The sequence below is a fragment of the Tachysurus fulvidraco genome, chromosome 8, assembly GCF_022655615.1.
Source record: "Tachysurus fulvidraco isolate hzauxx_2018 chromosome 8, HZAU_PFXX_2.0, whole genome shotgun sequence".
NCBI classification, from domain to species: domain Eukaryota; kingdom Metazoa; phylum Chordata; class Actinopteri; order Siluriformes; family Bagridae; genus Tachysurus; species Tachysurus fulvidraco.
Window position 1 is genome coordinate 23,869,092 of NC_062525.1, and position 23,862 is coordinate 23,892,953.

General features: G+C 37.8%; 1 long non-coding RNA gene and 1 pseudogene across 1 annotated transcript; both read left to right on the forward strand.

The window, feature by feature from the left end:
- The first annotated feature begins 619 nt into the window (after nt 1-619).
- On the forward strand, nt 620-1,415 carry LOC113636624. The gene is made up of 3 exons (XR_007143661.1): nt 620-819; nt 938-1,008; nt 1,383-1,415. It is a non-coding gene; the product is annotated as an uncharacterized LOC113636624 (long non-coding RNA).
- A 1,829-nt stretch (nt 1,416-3,244) lies between these two features.
- LOC113653563 lies at nt 3,245-22,389 on the forward strand (annotated as a pseudogene).
- Nucleotides 22,390-23,862: the final 1,473 nt, after the last annotated feature.

The following is a 23,862-nucleotide window of genomic DNA, read 5'->3' on the forward strand; positions in this document are numbered from 1 at the left end:
AAGTGATACAGAGAGATCGTGACAGGTGAGAAACATCATACTCCAATGACATGTGCGTTCTACTGTAATTTGTGGTCCATACATTTACATGCTGTACATTTCTTGTGACAAGCCAATTACTTTATTTTTAAACACTTGGTTTCAGCATTATTTCAATCCAAATATCAGTCAAATGTATACATACAATAAGTTGACTCTTTCTAAACACTGATGTAATGACTTTTAAAATCTTCTGATAGGCCAAGTATTATAATTAGAAATGATTCAGGAATGTGTGGGAGGCTGTATGTAAAGTGCGGTGTATAAGGTTTGCCCTTAATACCTTAATCCAAGCAACCCCAGTAAGACCTCAGAAGCCCTGTTCCTCATTAGGAGGAAAGGTATCACAAGAATATGTAAAAACAATTGCAAATTGTACAGTACTGTATATAATGCAAATATTTAATTCAATTAAATACAATTTATGATTTACAATTTATTTAATGAGCAAGCCAGAGGCAATGGTGTAAAGAAGAGACTCCCTGAGATGATATGAGGAAGAAACTAAGAGGAACCAGACTGAAAAGGAAACCCATCCTTTTCGCTGTGACATATTCAATATGTGGTTTGTTGGTGCAGTAAATAAAGTTAGTTAGTGAAACTCAATGTGAAAACAGCAGATTATGAGAGTCTGGTAAGGTTCAGGTTCATATCGCTAACATTTTCCTTTTCTTCTCGGTGTGATTGTGAGTGATCCATTACTCCAAAGCCAGAATCAAAGAGGGAAAGTCTACACGTGTGCTGTTAGTAACGGAAAATGTTCACCAATGCAAATTAATGGTACTAACGCAGACAATTTTTATTAATCATAAGCTCATGCGATTTTTTAATCAAAATAATATCCCAGAAATGCTACTCCATTGACCCACATTTAACTACATGTTAAATCTTGCCACAGTTCCCTCTGAGGCTGTCAACATGTCACTTGGGCTGTCAATGACTAAAGATCACAAGTCTTCAAACGTAGTGGTAAGCCACAGTACATTGGTATTTCAACTCAGGTAGGGAAAAACTCTGTATTTCAATTCAGGTAAAGATTGATTTTAAAGGTGGGGTGTACGATGTTTGAAAGCCAATGTTGACATTTGAAATCACTGAAAACAAACACGCCCCTAACCCAAATGCTTGATAGCTCCGTCCCACACATATATATGTAACCCAGGCAACTATTATGGCGGAACCTGCTGGGGCAGCTGGCCGAGGGGATATTTTTTACCAGTAAATGAACTCAATGAGTAATACCATGGTAATACATGTCAAATGTGTTTTTGTAGTACTGTGAAATGTGCATTTTAGAGTTTAACCATTTCCAATTAAGTAAAAGGAAAAACATTATTTTTCAGGTCTGTGGCCCAACCATTCCCAAGGACTGTAAGGCATGTGTTTTAAACTGGGTTCCAATAGTCCTATACCACAAACTTTGAGAGGTATTTCATATGAACAGCTAGCAGCAATAAAAATCCAAAATTTTTGTTCTCTATTCTTATAATTTTGTTTTCATGCTTTCTTTAGATTGTTCATCGGGAACAGACATTGCTTTCTTGCTGGATGGCTCTGGAGGAAGTGTAATGCGGAGTGATTTTATTTGGAAATTTGTTATAAACATGATTAACGAGTTCAAAGACAGAGATTTTCTGGCAAGTGCAAAAACCTCTTTGTCTATCCAATATATTTGAATGTTTTTATAGTTATGGGACTGAATACCCTGTTGCCAGAAACTACAGCTACATGTTTATGCATTTTTAAATACATTCCAAACACAACTTGAAGTACCAAGATAAAATTGTTAAGAAGAAATAGTTAAAAACAATATGGGTCCTAATTAAGGTGGCAGAGCTACTGACCATCATTAGTGTTATATGAAAAGAACAGAGAGCAGAACAAAGAACCAAGTTTCTGAAATTCATTTGACAGTCGTTCATGAAATGATTTGAATAGTAAGGCTAATTAATTTGTTTGTGCTTGAGACCAAAGACATTGGGTTTGAGATCAAAAGATGGATATGAGATGAGAGTTTGGGATTTCTGCTATTTATATCTAGAAGTGTTAAACAACATAAACCACTAAAACGTTTTTAGTGGACCAAATATTTTTAGGTTATCAAAACTATAGGAACCAATTCTTAGAGATATCTGGTTAACCCACTGGCCTTAAATCATTATTATTTTATTTATTTATTTTTTGTAAAAATAAAATAAAATAAAATAAAATAAATAAATAAATAAATAAATAAATAAATAAACAAACAAACAAATAAATAAATAAATAATAGCTTACTGAGCAAAATGTCCTTCTGGACGCATGGGGCTCATTATTAAATTTTAATTTATAACAGACAGCCATTTGATTAAAGACTTTCATTCTGGTTTTGCAAATTACATTGTTAGAAACTTGCTGTAAAAAGAAAATGCAATAGAAATAGATAAGTGGATGCAATGTTTACAATCAGTTAATGTATTTTGTGCAGGGATGAAGTATTTACCACTAGGGCAGGGGCCAGAGAAAATGCTAACAAAGTGTTGGTGGTCATCACTGATGGCCAGTCAAATGATAGAATTCCACTGTCAGATGCTGTTCGGAATGCAGAGAGGAAGAACATTATTCACTATGCTGTAGGGGTAAGAGATTCCCCTACATTTCCCATTCATAGTAATATTATGAATGTTTTATTAATTTATTTATTGCCTCTAATTAATACATGTCTGACCAGAAGAACTATTACATAGTAATTATCTAAATAGAGCAAAATGTTAGACTGCCTGGTCCTTAATAGTCATTATTTTGCCTCATATATTAATCTTTTATTAAATTTGTGTGTGTGTTTTTGTCAGTCAAACAAAGCTAAAAAATTCCATCTGATTCAATATTTTTTTGGAAGTAGTGCTTTTCTTAATATTTATGCTGTTATTTTTTCTTCACTAGGTCGGCGATGCCTTTAAAACTAATGCAGCAGAACAAGAGTTGAATACTATTGCGTCGGATCCAGACAATAAACATGTATTTAAAGTGGATGACTTTTCTGTATTGAAGGAAATTCAAAAAACACTGGAAGCGAATATCATTGCAATTGAGGGTATGCAAGTAATCTTCAGAATCTATTGTAGCTACTGAAGAAAGATTTGATTTTCTGATGGTGTTTACAATAAGTGTCATTCGTGGTATTATTACTTTATTAGGAACCCAGGCTTCAGGAGATTCCACCAGGATGGAATTTGCACAGGATGGCTTCACTGCAGACTTTGATGAAAATGTAGGTAAAGCCTTTCATTTTTTTAACTAGTATTGATTGACATTAATTTCATTTTCTCTCTATTTTTTTAAATCAACTTTTAATTAAATATTACCAATATTATCTAGTCTAGTATCACATCAATATTGAGTCCTTGGTGTAAGTTGATATTCTTTATGTGTCTTTAGAGTGACATGATAATGAGTGCAGTTGGAGCATTTCAGTGGAAAGGTGGCTATCAGAAGTACAGCAGTACAAGAGGAACACCACTAAACTCCTTTCAGAAGGGCAACGGTAATGAAAGTTATCTAGGTGAGATGCCCTTCTAAACTAATCTAAGTAATGTAAATTTAAATTGGGATATTACATGAAAAATGTTTTGTTCAGGTATCCATAAACACTTAAAACACTACATGCACAAAAGTTTGCAGACACCTGACCCTCATGTGGGTCTTCTCCAAAACTGTTGTTGTAAAGTTAGAGTCACACTAACGTTAGAATGTCTTTGTAGGCTGTAACATTAAGATTTCTTCATGGGAACTAATGGCAATTCCAATGTGTATTGGATATTCAACACTTACATTAGGTGCAGAGTCGATCCTGACCTCCCTGGGGCCCTAGGCAAAATTCTGCTAAGGGGCCCTCCTACCTGACCCGTGAGCCGTAAGAAATAGAACACAGCTTTGGATTTTGGGATTACCTTTGGTTCCCATTCCAATGTAAATCCATTGGTTTCCAAATTGCATTAACGTTGTTGTAATCCTGATTCAGAGACTATAAACATTGTCATTTAGGAGTGCTATCATGCTACTTTTTGTACTGGTCCCCACACAGATGTTGCTGCTGGAAAGCGTGCGTGTCATTTCGTGCACGTTTGCACGCGCATTTCGAGCTGCCGTTTATAAACACCGTTGCCCTTGGGCATTTATTCAGGCAAATGTTCACGCAATAAATTGTTGTGTGACAGAAAGGCCAAGGATGCACTGGCAGCACTGCACGGCTAATTTAGCTAATCAGATAACTTTACTGTTATTTGCTCTTGCTGACATCAAACTTGAAGAGAGCACAAGTTTACCTGGTTGCTGTTCTCGCATTTCACTCTCATTTTGTTTCTTTTTACTCTTTTCATGGCCTATGGATAGCTCCACTTCATATCGTCATCTACACAGTAAACATTAACACGCGCTGTTAAATGACGCAGGGGGAGGTGGGGTCTTGCGTAATTTGCGGGGCCCTACGCAACTTGCTTAGTGAGCGTATAGGGCCGATCAGCTCTGCTTAGGTGTGTATGTACCTTTATCCATATAGTGTGGGTTTGCATTGTGATGTTTATATACTGTCAATATACATAATATGTGCTTTAAACATCAAGGATCAAAGATTTTAAAGTCCTCAATATAAGAGATTTAACAAACGAGTTGAAGGTAGTTCATTGTCAAATCTGCTAAGTTGAAGGTCAATCAATCAATTCAGTACAAAGGGCTTCTGGAAACACTTATTAGTTAATCAGAGAATGTTTTAACGAATGAGAAAATAAGTCAGAATGTTTAAATGAAACCCAGATGAGATGTTAACCAGGAGTCAATAACCGGATTTGTTTATAACTTGTAGCACTACCTGGTGAATTACTTGCTACCTTTTTTCTTTTTAAAATAAAAAGAAAGAAATCACAGGAGTTTTGTTTGTATTGAACCTCTGAATACTGCATAATGCTAGGATATAAGTTAGGAATCAGACTGTGAGCAAACATGTAACATGACCAAGCAAAACTCCTGTTCTGTGTTCACAGGTTATTCCATGGCAGTAGCACAAACATCCGTTAGGCAATTCTACATCATTCAGGGAGCTCCAAGAGATAAGCACATGGGGGCAGTGATCATATACAATGGAGACAATGTCTTTCAGGCACTGGATCCTCCCGAGGTAATTTTATTCATCTAGTAATAGCAGTAAAAAATGCTGCATTGAGGTGCATCTCACAGCTCCAGCACACACTGATCAGTCCTAGGCCTAGCAATATGAACTGTGTATTTCCCAGTCTCAGATGAAATTTAGACCCTGTCACCAATTTTTCAGCCTCAAATTGGTGCCTATTATGGTGCTGAGTTATGTGTTGTGGACTTGAATCGGGACAACATCACAGACCTCCTACTTGTTTCTGCTCCGATGTATAATGAGGAGGATCAGGAAGGAAAAGTCTTCATTTACACCTTTCAAGGATCTTATGGGTCCCAGGTAAAGAGTAAACATGACAGTGCTAAAGTACCAAAGCTGAAGTGTTGTCTTATTCTCAACATCTTCAACAATCCCGTTCTACATTAAAGGAAATTGCAGTTAGTAAAATTACAGTCTCAGAAGTCTCCAATTTTATTGCTTTGTAAAAGAAAACTTAATTTTGATCAATAAATTAAAGTTGCTTCCTGTTTCTATTGTAATCTGTATAGAAGCTTTTCACAATTAATTTTAAAACAATTATCTTGGGTACTAAAAACTCCATATTCATCCCATACTGGGCAAAAATTAACTTCACCCTTAAACCATCACATCGTTGAGCATTAATTGCTTAATTTTCCTATAATATTTGTCCCCAGCTTGGCCAGTAATATTAAATAGTATACCCTTGGCCAAGTGGCTTCTTTAGTCTAGAAACACATCTCACATAAATTATGTAAAATGGCTATATTGCTATATATGGGTCAATATTCAACTGTTTCAATGTTATGTGATCTTGAGCCACCAAAATCTTATTAAAATGCTTATGTAAAAAAAGGGACTTCCTAAAATATATTGTTTAAAAAAATACATTTTGTTTTATAAGAACATAATATCATATTTTAATATTATAATATAATATTACTGTATACCAGACATCTTCCTGTGATTTTATCCAAAAAGTGGCTTGTTACTTAACATGAAGAATTCTTTAGCAAACTGCAGACATTTTCTGTAAACATTTTACAGCTACAATACATAGGGGCAGTGAAAGGAAATCTCAGGACAAAGGGGGAGGTTTGGCCTGACGCTGGCGAGCCCTGCAGATCTAAATGAAGACAGCCTGGTGGATGTAGTGGTAGGAGCACCTCTAGAAGAGAATAACCAGGGCAGCATCTACATCTTTAATGGGAGAAATGGAGACATTGCCCCAACCTTCTCCCAGGTCAGACAGAAATAAGTGTACAGCATATTATTATGATTAAGGTTTATTTAAAATGTATTATAATATATAGGGTTGTGAAAGACCTGCTGATTCACATAATGTTTAATTTTGCATTGGCTTCTTTGTAAATCATTGATGAGATTATGATCAGATGACATTTTGATATATATATATATATATATATATATATATATATATATATATATATATATATATATATATATATATATATATATATATATATATAAACAGTGTTAGGTTAAATATAACCTAATGTGAGTCATTTTTGGCTCCAACATACAACATAACACTAGAATTTGACCCAAAACATCATTATAAAGCAGCCATAGATCTTATTCACGGGAATTACGTTTGAATTATTAAACCTCACAATTTATTTGCCATTACATTAAGCAGGATGTTCTTAATTACTTAAATTTTCAATACTGTAATTTTACTTATGTCCAACAAAACAAATACAATATACATACTTAAGTAAAACCCAAATATTGAAAAAATAGTAATTTTTTTTACCTCTCATATATTGTTTTAGGAGGCCTCTGATGTAGAAATTAAAGGTTTTTTTTTAATTTTTTACATTTTAGTAAGTTTTTACGGAATTGTAATATTGCAACGTTGGGCTCTGCAAGGAGCAGAATTTCTGCATTTGTACTCACTTTCTCTGAACAGATATACAGAGCATTTAAGCATTCATTTGCATATTTTTTATGAATAAGCATTTATTAATATAGATTACAAACCAGAAAATCCAGTATTGGGACTGATACACTCCTTTTTCAGCCAGCGATGTCTGTCACGGGGCAAGGTGTGCTTCTTTGGTTGGGGCTTGATGTCCACACCAACTCATTGGCTGGGCAGTCAATGAGGTGGTGGTTTTCTTTGTCCATTGCACCTGCATCTTCATTCTCTGAATCACTTGCATCAGTGTCATCTGAGTCCATTTCAAAATCACTCTCTCCATTTTGGACTGCAGCAATCACATCCTACACAGTGACTAGCTGACCTTTCTGCACTGGTGGCATTCTGAAATGGAAAAAGTAAAAATAAATAAATAATTTAGTGATTAATACATATGGGTCTTATATTGTAGTAGATACACTGAAAGAATAGTATTATCCATCAAAGTATTATCAGTTCAATGCAAATGCTAATCAAAATTCCACTACTACATTCAAACAATACTCTCTGGATGGCGTATTATGCTATCTATTTATCATACTAAAGGGAACACATGCATCTCTCCATATCACAGGTTCATATTCAAGACCATTTACATCTGTCCTTGAACAATGCAACAGACATCACCCCAAAAAAAATCCAGAACATTTAGAGCCTGCTTTTCTGTCTCCTAATGCTATAAACTGCTACTTGGGCAATACTCATAAAAAATCTCAGGATCGTTTAGACGTTAAATAACAAACAAAAAAACTACAAAGATACAGGGAGTTTCAGATACTGCTCTATATGATGGAGTTTTAAATACGACATAAAATTTATTCTTGTGTTTAATTACGGTCTAATCTAAACTAAGTACAAATTTAACAGAAAAGCACATTTGCACATTTAGAAATGAGTTAATGAATCATCTAACAGTTTAAATTTCAATTTGTGATGATGTCAGTAGTGCAGAAGTGAAGTCCTAATGTAATGTGTAAGGTGCACAGGCTCTTTTGACTACCACTCTGGCCCAACGGTGTACAATTACAACATGGACTTAATAAGCTCTAAATCAAATTTTATTAATGTTTTCAAAAATACCTAAATATTTATGTTCTATACATTGTAATAAACACAGAAAAAATATGTGAGGAATTTTACTTAATTGAATCTTGACAAATCCAGTGATGCAAAAAAATAGAGATGAGCTCAACGCGAAGTTTGCAGGTAGAGTGAGTTCATAGTCAGATGACTGGATCTATAAACACTTCTTCTATCAAATAGTATTATGAGGACAAACAATAGAACCCATTAACTATGTAAATGTGGTCTTGAGAAAAAAAAACATTCGCAGCCCTTTTAAAAAAATTGTTAAAAATTATGTTGTAATTCTGCAACAGTGGGCTTTACAAACAATACTTCAGTTATAAGAGCTATCTTCACTACATCAAAGAAAAAATGGGGGTATTTTGTCTGGTCCAGGAAATGACTGTCCTTTCTGGACCAATAAATTAGGCATGAGGAGCAGAACCCCATTCCTACCACAACCCCCTGTCTACTTCACTGTGTGTATTTTGGCTGGAAGTTCAGCTAACACTAGCATCTATCCGCTACAGACATATGATCTTATTTGAGGTGGAGGCACTTAAGAAGAAGAGCATAAACACTCAACGACGCGTCTTGACATATTCTCACTAGAATCCATGTGCAGGGTATTTTTTAACATATTCTAAATCAGTGTCAAAATAGACCCTAGTCAAACACAACAACTCACCCACACAGACACAAAATAAAGATTTAAGATCAAATACTTAGAAGCATGTTATATTAGAAGTATCATGATTTGTAATTTTGTAAATAATAGTCCTGTAAATAATTTTCTTTTTCTGTTTTTTTTTTTTTTTTTTTTTTTTTTTTACAGAGAATCACAGGCTCGTCTGTGCGCAATGGACTGCAATTTTTTTGCTATTTCTCTGAGTCCATCTGCTCTGGACCTTAGTAAAGACCAACTGCCAGATCTTGCTGTCGGTTCCAAAGGAGCTGTCTTGCTTTTAAGGTCTGGCATTTCAGTTCTGATGTGTTAACCTGATATGTTAATCTCCTGGGTTTGGGGCAATCTGCTCCAAATCTAGATGTGGTATCAATGAATAAAATATACAGAAATTTCACCCAATTGAGGCTTTCCACATTTTGTCCTGCTACACCTGGAAAATTATATGGATTGGGATTTTTTAAATTTGGTATACACAATATTTGGGTAACCTTTCACACTGTGAGATTTTTAAGTCATACTATCATAGTATTCACCTTTCCGTGTTAATTCTTTATAGAACAATTTTCTCTGCAAGATATCTTTCCCACCAGACCACATATTTACATTTACATTTACATTTACAGCATTTGGCAGACGCCCTTATCCAGAGCGACGTACATAAGTGCTTAAATCTCTAACACTGAATACATTAATGCTGGTTCACTAGGTTACATACTTAAGATACCAAGAGTTTAAAACATTTGTTCAAAGTTAGAATGAAAAAGTGTCAAAGGTTTTTTTTTTTTTTTTTTTTTTTAAAATGCAAAAGATAAGGAAAGAAGTGCTAGTTGAAGTGCTTCCTGAATAAGTAGGTCTTCAACCGCCGCTTGAAAATAGCCAGTGACTCGGCTGTCCGGACCTCTATGGGAAGTTCATTCCACCACCTTGGTGCCAGTACAGAGAAGAGTCTTGTAGTATACTTGCCTCTTACCCTAAGAGATGGTGGAACCAGTCGAGCAGTGCTGGTAGATCGGAGGTTACGGGGTGCAGTGCGAGGAATGATGAGGGCTTTGAGGTAAGAGGGGGCTGGTCCATTTTTGGCTTTGTAGACCAGCATCAGTGTTTTGAACCGGATGCGTGCAGCTACCGGAAGCCAGTGGAGGGATCGCAGTAGCGGGGTGGTATGCGAGAACTTTGGCAGGTTGAAAACAAGCCGGGCAGCTGCATTTTGGATCATTTGCAGAGGACGGATTGCGTTCATAGGTAGACCTGCCAGCAGTGCATTGCAGTAATCCAGTCTAGAAATGACAAGAGACTGAACAAGTACCTGGGCAGTCTGTGTGGACAAAAATGGCCGAATCCTTCTAATGTTGTAGAGAAGAAACCGACATGAGCGAGTCACATTTGCAACATGAGAGGAAAAGGACAGTTGATTGTCCATGCTTACCCCAAGGTTGCGAGCTGTGGCTGAAGGGGAGATCAGATCGTTGTGCAAGGATATAGCAAGATCGTGACCTGGGGATGAATCACCTGGGATGAACAGCAGTTCAGTTTTGCTAGGATTGAGCTTTAACTGATGAGCAGTCATCCATGATGAAATTTCTGCCAGACATGCTGAGATCCGGTCAGAAGCTGTGGCATCTGAGGGTGGGAAAGAGAAGATAAGTTGTGTATCATCAGCATAGCAGTGGTAAGAGAACCCATGTGATGAAATAACTTCACCAAGAGAGTGAGTATACAAGGAGAAAAGAAGAGGACCAAGTACTGAGCCCTGTGGGACGCCAGTGGAGAGTCTGCGTGGAGCAGAAGTCACTCCCCTCCATGTTACTTGATATGAGCGTCCTTCCAGGTAGGAGGCAAACCATTCCCAAGCTGATCCGCAAATCCCAAGACTCTTGAGGGAGGATAAGAGAGTCTTGTGGTTGACCGTATCAAACGCTGCTGAAAGGTCAAGGAGGATAAGGACTGATGATAGTTTGGCTGATCTAGCAGTATGTAGCTTCTCAGAGACATCCAAAAGGGCTGTCTCTGTAGAGTGAGCTGCTTTAAAGCCAGACTGTTTGGGATCTTGGAGGTTGTTCTGTGAGAGATAGACAGACAGTTGATTATAGACAATGCGTTCAAGAATTTTTGAAAGAAATGAGAGAAGTGATACCGGTCTGTAGTTACTGATGTCTGATGGATCCAGAGCAGGTTTCTTTAGGATGGGAATAACCCTTGCTCTCTTGAAAGTAGTTGGCACCTGACCAGATGCTATGGATCTATTGACGATAGTGGAAATGAAGGGCAAGAGGTCTTGTGAGATGGTCTGGAGCATAGTGGTAGGGAGTGGATCCAATGGGCAGGTGGTAGGATTGCAGGACTGGATGAGTTGTAAAATCTCTTCTGCTGCCACAGTTGAAAAATGTGACAACGAAGGTGTAGGGGAATCCATACTCTGAGATGTAAGTGCAGTCGGGGCTGAAGTGAAGGTCCGGCAGATTTCCTCAATCTTCTCCTGGTAGAAAGAAGCAAAGTCTTCTGCAGTCAGGGAGGATGAGGAAGGTGGAGCCGGGGGGTTGAGCAGAGAAGAGATGATGTTGTGGAATTTCCGAGGGTCATGTGAGGAAGCTTCAAGCTTTTCCTTGTAGAAGGAAGTCTTGGCAGAAGTCACATCTGAGGAGAACTTGACAAGAAGTGTTCTGTAAAAATCAAGATCTGCATCAAGTTGTGATTTCTTCCACTTTCTCTCTGATGATCTTAGCTCTCTTCGATTGTTGCGCAGCACATCTGAAAGCCAAGGAGCAGAAGAAGAAGTTTTCTTGGGTTTAGTGAACATAGGGCAGAGGGAGTCCATAGTTGAGGAAAGAGATGAGAGGAAAGTATCTGTGGCTGAGTCTAAGGGTAGTGAGGAAAAAGACTTAGCATCAGGAAGGGAAGAAAGAGTGCAGGAAGCTACAGATGAAGGTGAGACAGAGTGAAGGTTGCGGCGAGTAAGAGCAAGGGGCTGAGAGGTAGTTTTAGGTAAGATAGGTAGAGTGATGGTGAAGGATACCAGGTGATGATCAGAGACGTGGAGTGGGGTAGCAGTCATATCTGTAGCTGGAGAAGGACGGGTGAAAACCAGGTCCAGGACATTGCCTCCTTTGTGTGTGGGGATGTAGCTGTTGAGTGTGAGGGAGAAAGAGTCGAGAAGAGACAGGAGGGAAGAAGAATGTAGCTTGTCAGAGGGGAGGTTGAAGTCACCAAGCACTGTCAGGGGGGAGCTATCGGAAGGGAAAGCACTAAGCAGTGAGTCCATTTCTTCCAGGAAGTTTCCTAGGGGACCAGGAGGGCGGTAGACAACAATGATAACAAGGCTGATAGGAGAGGTAACTGAAATGGCATGAAATTCAAAAGAAGAGATGGTTAAATTAGAGAAGAGTAGAGGTTTAAAGCACCATTTCTTTGACAACAATAAACCTGTACCACCACCCCTGCCTGTTTCTCGTGGTGAGTGAGAGAAAGCATAGGCAGAGGATAAAGCAGCTGGTGTAGCCGTGTTCTGTGGGGATATCCAGGTTTCTGTTAGAGCAAGAAAATCAAAGGAGTAATGGGAAGTTAAAGCAGAGATAAAATCAGCTTTCTTTACCGCAGACTGACAATTCCAGAGCCCACCTACCACTACTGTTTGAGACTTACACAACAGAGGAGGGTAGATGAGGTTATTGGGATTGTGACCTCTGCTTTGTGGATGAGAGCGTCTGCGAGAGTAGGCCTTGAGTACAGAGATGGGTTTAAGGCACATATTTGTAGTCTAGTACTAGACACTAATGTGAGAGAGAGAACCTTCAATTTAAATAGGTAAGCCCTGCCCCCAATTCACACCTTAAGGGAGACTGAAACTACTCCTGATTAATCAGCTGAGAGAACAACAAAAACCAACACTATAAAAATCAACAATGCTATAGAATATAACACGATTCAAATCACACTACTCTAGAACAAAGTGAGTTAAGCAGATAGTATACAAAAGACAGGAACCTACTTTACCAGAAGACAATATAATCAAATGTAGAGAGTTAAAGCACACATAAAGCACACATAGCACACATATATCTATTCACATTTGAATCACCAGCATGATTGTTTAAAAACCTGAATGTAGAATCACTCTTCAATAAACCCAGCTTTATGGAATGTTTAGGCAACCAGCATCTTCCATGTGAACTTTGGATCTAACCAGCAACTACATTGTGGTCTTAATTGTGGTCTCTTGCTTACTTCACTGACTACGAATACCTTCCTTACTCAGTCATTGACTATTGGTGAATGTCCTTCTTTGGGCTCTCCTGTGGCTTTCCAGGAACACGTGTATTTATAATGAGATAATGTGGAACTCACTGAGGATAATTGAAGACAGATCAGTTAATAATGTTGCTTCTGATAGCAAATGGCAGCACCAGAACTAATTAAAGCTTTAAGCTTTTTTTTTATCTGCTCAAATCCAAATTAATGTGGAAATGCTTATACGTAGTTTGATGTTCCATATGCATATTTACATTGTATGAAGTGTTTTGTGTAAATGTTCAGATCCAGACCCATTGTGGATTTGCAGAACACAGTAACTTTCATCCCGTCCAAAATACTCACCAAAGATGTTGACTGCAACAAACCTTTAACAAACAGTAAAATTGTGTTTCAAAATGACGAGGCTGAATAATGCCAAACAAGGTACCAATATTTTTCTACATTTTTTAAAAACACATAACTTTTGCTTTCTCATAAAATTACAAGGGAAATGTTTGACTTCAGGAAGCTTATTGTTGTGGTTATTTCTTTTTCTTTTATTGTGTTTGTTTAGATTTGTCTAAACAAAAAGGATCCAGCAAGGCAGTAAATCACATCATTACTAATTGCTCAAGCCACTGAATAAATATAAAATAAATATCTATAATATTTTTATTTAAACAGACAATCTTAATAAAATCTCACATTTTCAGTCAGCATTATTTCAGGCTAAGAAATGTCTTTGTTTAAATTTATTTATTTATTTATTTATTTATTTATTTATTTATTTATTCATTTATTCATTCATTCATTCATTCATTTTATCAATTAATCCTTATCATTCCTTGGAACACTGCTCTAGTGTAATGTGACTTTTAACAGCATGTAAACAGTTTGATGGATGTATATTGGAAGTGTGTGTGTATTTGGTGTAAGTCTGTGCAGTCCATACAGATGATGTGCATGTGCACTGTATGTTGTGCTCAGTACAGCTCAGTTCAGTTATTGAGAAGTCTGATGGCTTGTGGGAAAAATTGTTACAAGTCTGTTTGTGAGGGCCTAAATGCTTTGGTACCTTTTTCCAGAAGGCAAGAGGGTGAAGAGTGTGTGTGGGGTCATCCACAATGCTGTTGGCTTTTGGGATGCAGCATGTGGTGTACGTGTCCATGATATAGGGAAGAAAGACTCCAATAATTTTCTTAGCTGTCCTCACTATTTGCTGTAGGCTATTGAGATCCGAGATTGTACAGTTCCCAAACCAGACAGTGATGCAGCTGCTCAGGATGCTCTCAATGATCCCTCTGTAGAACATGGTCTGGATGGGGCGAGGGAGGTGTGCCTTTCTCAGCCTTCGTTGGAAGTAGAGTCACTGCTGGGCTTTCTTGGTGATGGAGCTGGTGTTGAGTATCCAGGTGAGGTTCTCTGCTAGATGAACACCAAGAAATTTGTTGCTCTTGACGATCTCTACCGATGATCCGTCGATGTTCAGCAGAGAGTGGTCGCTCTGTGCTCTTCTGGAGTCAACAACCATTTCTTTAGTTTTGTAAACATTCAGAGACAGGTTGTTGGCTCTACACCAGGTAGTTACTGTAGATGTTGCACCTCCTCCCTGTATGCTGACTTGTCATTCATGCTGATGAGACCCACCACAGTTGTGTCATCGGCGAACTTGATAATATAGTTTGATCTATGCATTGTTTGAGTCAGCAAGGTGAACAGCAGTGGACTGAGCACGCAGCCCTGAGGGGCTCCAGTGTTCAATGTGGTGGTGCTGGAGATGCTGTTCCCGATCCTGACTGACTGAGGTCTCCCAGTCAGGAAGTCCAGGATCCAGTTGCAGAGGGATAACAACAGAGGTGTTTAGTCCCAGCAGGCTCCGCTTCCCAATCAGGTGCTGAGGGATGATTGTATTGAATGCTGAATTAAAGTCTATGAACAGCATTAGTACATAAGTGTCTTTATTGTCCAGGTGGGTGAGGACTAAATGAAGGTCTGTGGCAATGGCATCATCTGTGGAGTGGTTTGGACGACATGTGAACTTCAGAGGTCCAATGAGGGTGGTAGCATGGTCTTGATGTGCCTCATGAAGAGCTTATCGAAGCACTTCATTACGATGGGTGTGAGTGCGGTGGGACGGTATTCATTTAGGCAGGACACTATAGACTTCTTTGGGATGGGAACAATGGTGGTAGTCTTGAGGCACGTAGGAACAATGGCGCTGCTCAGGGAAATGTTGAAGATGTCTGTAAAGACATCTGCTACAGTAGCTGTTCTGCACATTTTCTGAGCACCCTGCCAAGAATGTTGTCTGGTCCACCAGCCTCCTGTGGGTTATCTCTGCATAGAGTTCTCCTCACGTCGGCAGTGGATAGACAGAGTACCTGGTCATCGGGGGGAGGGATGGTTTTCCTTGCCATTACGTTGTTCCTCACGTCAAACCGAGTGTAGAAGTCATTCAGCGCATCTGGGAGAAAGGCATCGCTATCACAAGCAGGTGAAGTTGTCTTGTAATTTGGCTGTGGATTGTCTGGGAGTGTGTACGCTTTGCCTCTCTGATGGCTCGGGACAATTTGGCCCATGCTGGTTCTTAGGGCCCTGTACCCTGTTTTGAAGGCTAGGTCTCTAGTCCTCAGCAGCGCACGCATGTTAGCAGTCATTCACAGCTTCTGGTTGATGCATGAGGTGATGGTCTTGGAGATGGTCACGTCATCAATGCACTTGCCAATGTAGCTGGTCACTGATGACGTGTACTCCTCCAAGTTGACAGAGTCGCTGTCGGTTTCAGCCTCCCTGAAGATGTTCCAATCAGTGCACTCAAAGCAGTTCTGAAGAGCAGATGTGGCTCCTGCTGGCCAGGATTTCACCTGCTTCAGAAGCGGTTTTGAGCAACTGACGAGTGGTCTGTACGCTGGAATTAGCACAACAGAGATGTGGTCTGAGTAGCCGAGGTGGGGGTGGGGCTTTGCACAATACGCGCCGGGAATGTTTATATAAACCAAATCCAGCGTGTTTTCACCTCTCGTAGCAAAGTCCAAATGTTCATGGAATTTAGGGAGCACTGACTTGAGATTCGCATGGTTGAAATCTTCAGCGATGATAAACAGGGTGAACTGCAGGTCGCTAATAGTTCCGTATAACTCACTTAGCGCCTCTCTAGCAGTAGTGCTAGGAGGAATGTAAATTCAGACAAGGTAAACAGTAGTAAATTCCCGTGGTATATAAAATGGCCTGCATCTAACAGTCATAAAGGACTATTAATAGACATTTCCCCTAATTTGTGGTGTTTCTCCAATCTTAGCTATATCACTACTAACTACTATTAAACAATAATAATTAACATGCATTCATTTTGATGTATCTTCATAGGCATTTTTGAAATATTAAACAACGATTTAATGCTGTTTTGTAGTGGATTAAATTCGGCCGTGAAAAATTTTATTAGCTAAGAGTATTGAAAGTTTCTTTTTCTGTAACTAATTATTTTCTCCTGCCTTACAGACCTGCCCTAATGATGTAGTAAACCCAATAATTAATGAGTTAAAGTATACATTCGAAGGTCTTCCTATTAATCAACAGGATAATTTGCGGCCGATACTGCGACCTAATACAAAGAATACCTCAGATTATAACGTAAGTTCTGAGAGTCTTCAGCATTTTACACATCAGTTCTATTATCTAATTTTCTCAACCTATTATATAAATCACATAAATGTTTAAATGTTATACCATGCATGTGACACCTTACTGTGTAAACATTTTTTACAGCTGGATTTTGAAATAAATTGTGGAACTGATAACATCTGCATTGATAATCTCAAAGTGGATTTTAATTTTTCTCGGTAAGTGGAAACAGTAACACTCAAAGAAAACACTCAGCGTCCACTCAGAGATCTAAGAACAAGGATTTGACCTTTTGGTTTGTTTTTCTTTCCATTTTCAGATACTCAGTCATACAAATTGGAACAATTCAAGAACTGAATGTAACTGTTTCCATAGTGAACAGAGGGGAAAATTCCTACAACAGTCGAGTAATTCTTAAGTACCCTTTTGGACTCTCTTTCAGGAGATCCAGCACTAAAGAGGCAAGTTTATCAATTTGACCACATTAAGTGTTGAGTTGTACCATAGTTGAGTAATGAGGTATTACTAAGATTTAAAACACAGTGGTGCAGCAGATAGCGTTCCTACTTCACAGGTCCTGGGTCCACTGTTTGGCACTGAAATGAGGTACCATCTGTGTGGAGGTTTACATGTGTACACATGGGTTTTCTTCATGTTCCATTGACTGGATAGTGGCAGTGCTGTGATTTACTCAAAACCTTCTAATTAGTGGCCCCCATAGCCTTAACCAGTGAGACACCACTTTCCCTTAAAATCTATGGCAGCATGGTGGCACAGCGATAGTGTTGCCTCAGGTTACTGTCTGTTTGTATTATTTCCTGAAATTGATTTAGTATTTTGTGTAAACACAAGATGGCAGCATATAAACTTAAAAGGTTATGTGTTTAAATCCTAGGACCAACAAGCTGCCTCTGCTGGGCCCTTGACCAAAGCCCTTATTTGACTAAATGAGTTCATTGTAAGCTGCTTTGGATAAGGCTAAATGTTTGTATCATGTCTGGTCATTGAATGTAACTTTCAATAGTCCAAAATGTGCAGAATTCCTAAATGCATGTGAACTGAGAATTGGGACAATCCCTCCAATCTGCCGAATTGGATCCGCTGAAAGAGAACTGATTGACACCTCCCTTCTCTCAGTGACAACTAGGCCAAAATATTCTATGTTGTTATTACAATCCATCCTGTGTGATTAGTAGATTGTTTATCACAACCCTTTAATTCAAGACATTTGGTCCATATTCCAACTCCCACAAGAGTGTCAGGACTCAGCCCGGACTCAGCCGGAGAGATTACATCAGATCAGTTGGTCCTTATGATAGTTTCAGGGATACAAACTGCAATTTCACCACTGGGCCCTAGACTTTGCAGTGCAATGCTCATTGATAACAAACTCCACATGTGGAAATGTGTTCAAGCACTGGCTTGCTGGAGATATAGAAAACTGTTAATAAAAGGATTCTGACTGGGACTGGTGCATCAAACAGAGATATCTACCATACATTTTGTGGAGCTGTGTGGTGCGATAAGGGTATGAGGAGTGTAGGTCATCGTCTAAACAATAAAGGTCAGTCTTATATTAGCAGTCAGGTAATTACAAGGTTATGCAGCTCTTCCCATCGGTCTGCACCTAGTAGTCATACCTGGTAAAAGTTTTATGAGCCACAGGTGAACCTCTTTATCAATTTCAGATTCCTGCTTTCGGTCAAATAAGGAATCAGACTAAACACTCCTGAATGCAAGATGGTTTTAGATAGAAGTGGGTTGTTAATGGTGCTCTGCTCTTTGAACTGAGCTTATTGTCCAATTCCCAATCTACTACCCTTTTCTCATGGTATTGAGCAGCAAGTTATTATCTACACTGAATGTGTATGTCACGACACATCCCACCTCTGCAGAATGGATGGTATTTTTCTAGAGACTCACAGGCTTATTACTTTTTTATTACCTTTTTGAAAGTTGAGGTGCCTTCATTCACCATAATCCCCTTTTACTGAAGTCCCTTGAGGGCCCCCATTATGAGCCTATTCAGAATGCTAAAAGGAAAACTTTTTTGTTTGTTTGTTTGTTTGTTTGTTTTTTTAATGAAAATTGGTTAAAATTTTGGGGATTTACTTACTCTGGTATTAGGCATAAATAGCATGTATTCTTGACCAGATGATAGTAAGGTGAGCTTGTTTTTCAGCGATTTCAGTGTATATGTTCTGCAAAAGCTGTGCTAATTATTTGTAATCTTTATCAATGGAAATTGTTACAATACAATGACTTAAAGAATGGCGAAGAATTTGTTTCTTAGAAATGCTGTTTACTTTCATTCTAAATGACTGTCTGAGCAGGGTAGAGTGGAGTGTGAATCTGTGGATAGTGATGAAAAAGCTACACTGGGGGAGACGACTTGTCTCATCAGTAAACCAATTTTCAAGACTAATGGTTTGGTGAGCACTAATGAGTTTATACTTTATTTTTCTCTTATAGATATTTAATGCATTAAGAATGACTAGGTATTATATTTCGAGTTATGCCTAGGACAAAGATGAAAGTAGTGTAGATTTTTAAATATTGGCTAGTTAAATCGAAATAAGAAAAATGATGACACATTATCTGAATTGCTGTATTACCCCTATAGGCTACCTTTGATGTTACATATAGCATAAACAGAGAAAGTAACTTTGACAGGATGATGAAATTCACTGCATCTGCTTCCAGGTATGATCTTATATTATTTTAATTAATAGAGCGAGTACTAGTATCTATACTTTTTCATGTTTTTCATGTTTTTGTTTATTGTTTGTTTTTAAGTTTATTTTTGAGAGTATTTTTGTCCACGGTTTTGAAAATCACTGATGTACTACTTGCAATTGCTTTTTATCTTTTTTGACATATGAATTCATATATAAATTAATTAAGTCTGGGCTAAACCATAGAGAAAGTATCAGAACAATTTTATACTGAACTAAGAAAAATATTCCGATATTTACAGTGACAATGACAAACATTCACCTAACAATGAACTCATCAGAGAAAAAAACATTGATGTTAAATATGCCATCTACGTTGTGATGATCAGGTTAGTTGACCATTTGTTTTGCTGACTTATAGTGCAAATACATATGTATATAAATTTGCTATATTCTTGTTTACATCTATCAATAAATTGTCAAATAATGTAATCTGCCAGTAGAAAACACATATGTAAAGTACATATATTAATGGGCTTTATCTGTGCAATTTCTTATGTTTGTTTAATTGTCTGTGAGCAATATCTCACTTTATATGATTTTATGTCAAGGCATGAAAATTCCACTATTCACATCAACTTTACTGCAGGACAAAATAACCTTGAGAAACCAGTCCACCAAATATTCAAGGTATAAATAAAAATAAATAAATAAATAAATGAATAAACTCTTTGATGTGCAATTTTTATTTGGTTATTATAAAATCTTCACTTTCTCTTAGGTGGAAAATTTCCTCAGGGATTTGAGCTTCAACATTTTTTTCAGAGTACCCATAAAATTAGGAGTTAAGGACATCTGGACTAATAACAACTTGGAGGTACTGTAAATTGACATTAACGTTACTGCAGATATATATCTTTGACCGACTATTTATTAGTTTTAAATGTCCACCATGATGACTTCACTGCCGAGCCACCACAAGACATCCTCCCACATACATGTCTTTTGAACTTCTTCTTCATTTCTAATATAGGAGATTGAAACAAATGCTGGCAAAACAAAAAATGGAAATAAGCATAAATCAGACAACCTTCACAACTGACTACTCACAACTGATACTCATAACAACAATCACAAACTGCAGACACTAAACCTAAAGTGGGGGCTGGGTGTGAGGTTGGGTAACTGGGGAAAGGGGGAAACTGAATAAGTGTTCACAAACAATGGAAATGATCTGCAAATAAGAACTTATATGGGAGGGTACCCTTGGGTCGTTTTGTGGTGAATTATTCATGGTGGTTAACTAAGTCAAACATTATTCATCCTGACCTGTTAGTTGAGGTGGGGGATTGCATTTTGACTCCTGTCAGCTGTCCAACTACAGTATAAGCCAAAATGAAACTGATCCTAGAAAGTTTTGTAGCAAAGACGTTTTTCTGATCTACAATGGATTAACATTCGTGGAATATCACTCAAGATCACTTGGCTTTGATCGGGGTCAGACCTCCTTGGTGATGCTTGAACTTTCTGGAGCTTTTGACACCACCAATCACACTTTTCTCCATGTTAGGCTAAAAATGTTGGAGTTAAGCAAACAGTTGTGTTTCTTAGATTCAAGGCTGCAGTGCAGACAAAGATGAGCAACCCACAATCCAAGATTTTGTAGAAGCACTGAAAAATCAGCCAGAGGTGGTGAGTAACTGTTATGTCTTTCTATAATCACCTACCATTTTAAACATCTAGCAGCAAATCTTTGTGTTCTCCAGACTCTTCATAGAAATAAATACATAATTAATTTATTAATGAAGTTAATTTATTTGTGGTGTGTGGAAACTCTCTGGGTTTTAGAATTGCTCTGTAGCTGTGTGCAGTGTGTTTAAATGTGCTGCAAGTCTCATTAAAAATCAAGCTATATACTACAGCATCTCTGGTAATGTCAGCTCTGGATGGCCTGAACAGGTATATCAATGATGCGCTAACACATTACTGGTATTTTCACCAATTTCCACCAAAAGTCCTAGATCTCTGCATTAATCATTCATATACACTACCTTTTAGATTGGACTGAAATCAGCCATTTTTGAGCTGGTCAGTACAGCAACCCTGGACTACAATGAAACAACATATATCTACTCCCCCTCTGGTTCTATAAACACTGCACCTATTGGCAAGGTATGTCAGTGGGCTGAGACTTTAATAAAATCAGACTGATCATGAGCTGATTTTTGTTTATCAGCTCGCATTGAAATAAATAACTATAAATTCACATGACTTTCACGGACGTCTGGTGTGGTGGTTATTGGACTCAAAGTAACAGGATGCAGTGCAGCTATAGGATGTGATGTCAATAGTTAGGCGAAGGCTCCATCTGGCGAGTAGGAGCGGGATTATCAGGCATGGTTGTAACCATTAAAGACTGCAGGTTAATTGTACAGATTTCTATACTCTATGGAAGTTATTCCTGATTAATCAGTTCTTAGACTATCCACAGCACCACCATGACAACCTCAGCTTCTAGTGGCTGCTTAAAATGACATGTTTCTTAGAATATTATTATCCAACACAGTACTAGATCCTATTATAGATAGATTCTGAATTTACTTACCAGATTGACTTGTTATTGCAACTGTGTCCAGGTTAATACCCAGGTGGAGCTGTATGAAGATAAATTCCCACTTAAGGAGGTCATTGGTGGTGGTGTAGGAGGAATTGTGCTTTTGGCTATCACTGCTGTTCTCTGTAAGGTCAGTGCAGAGATGATCATTAGTCTTTAGTTTTCTCTCATTTTTATATTTGAACACAACAACCTTCTGAACTCTGTTATATGTTGTGTGAACTTTCCTATCACTCCTAGACTGGGTTCTTCAAAAGCAACTATAAGACGATGTTGGAGGAAGCAGGAGCAGCAGCCGGAGAGGAAGGAACAGGAGACGCCCTCGTGGAGAGATCACTCTGCTTCAAATTGTGTTTAATATTATTACACGTATAAGGTGTCAGTCTGGTGTTTCTAACCGTAAATCTCCTGAAATCTTTCTGGAGAGCTCACAATGCTATCCAGAATGACCTCATATGCTAAAAGAATCTAACAATTTACAATCCAATTCATAAGTAAACCTGCTTAAAGTTTCTTTTATCGCTGTTGCAGCTTGTAGTGATTTTAGGAAAGCTTACAATACACATTATGTATTATGTACAGTATTATGGTTGGCATGCTATATTCACCATGTGTTCAGACTTGAACTGTTGCTTCGAGATCACATTTTAATAACTGAAACTCTTATTTGCTCAAAGAGTAAAACCTATTTGTGCATGTTTTGATGTCTTGGCTATAATACTGAATGATCTTCTTATGATCAGAAGAATCAGAATTAATAAACGTTCATTCAAACATACTATTTTATAAATCTGGATTTTTTAAAATAATAAGTATAATTCAAATGCATAATAAATAATATAATTATTATATTTATTATTTATTATCATATTTATTAAAAAAAAATCCAAAATTTTTATGTAAATTTATGTTATTTTAAAAAATGAGATAATTTTGAATTAATTTAATTGTCTGTCTGTCTGCTGAAACAATTCCACCATACAAGAATATGTGTTCGTGGAATTGTTTTAGCAGACAGACAGACAGACAGAAACACACACAAACATACACACACAAGGTCTCATTTTGTCTTGTCTTTTTTCTGCTTTCCTCTAAGGCATGTCCTTCTCTATTGGTTGGTGTAGAGGAGAGAAAAGTTTATGATGTATGTCGACACACACACACACACACCAGGCAGAAATCTTCCAGAACAAATACTAAAATAGAAGCTAGATAGAACGAACCAGCTTCTGACACCCAGGATGCCATGACCAAGAAATGTGCTGCTGTATTTGGCACCATTTGGCCTGCAACTGTGAAAAGAAATGTTCAATTTACTGACCATGTCCCATTGTTTGTTAGAGCATTCAGTGATAAGTTGTATAAGGTTTAATGAATGCTAAAAGCTAATGATAGTTTTGGATCCTTTGTAATTGCTTCAGTAAACTTAAAGCTGCACGGATGGTCTTATCGAAAGCTTGTCTCTATAGACTCACATAATCCTAGCTGCAGAGTGTAAAAGATGATGCCCAGTAAACTGTTTGCTTGGTTCAGAATGCTGTCCTTTTCAGCAAACAGCTGAACGAGACCAAATCCACGTCCCCACCTGACAAAAAACATGCAGAGGATATCAGGGCTGAACAGTGGCTAGCTACAGTAGCTGATGGTTCATGTTTGTGACGTTTACAAAGCCTGTCTTTATGCTTCTTAGAAATTTTCTTGCTAGATCTAGTTAGTCTTAAACGACTTTAGTGTCTTTAATGACTTTAGCAACACATGTTGTGACTTTTAGAGCAGATATTAGTGACTGCTGGAATTCCAAATCCCAGTCACTAATCACCATTTTTACAAATGCCTAATCACTGACCA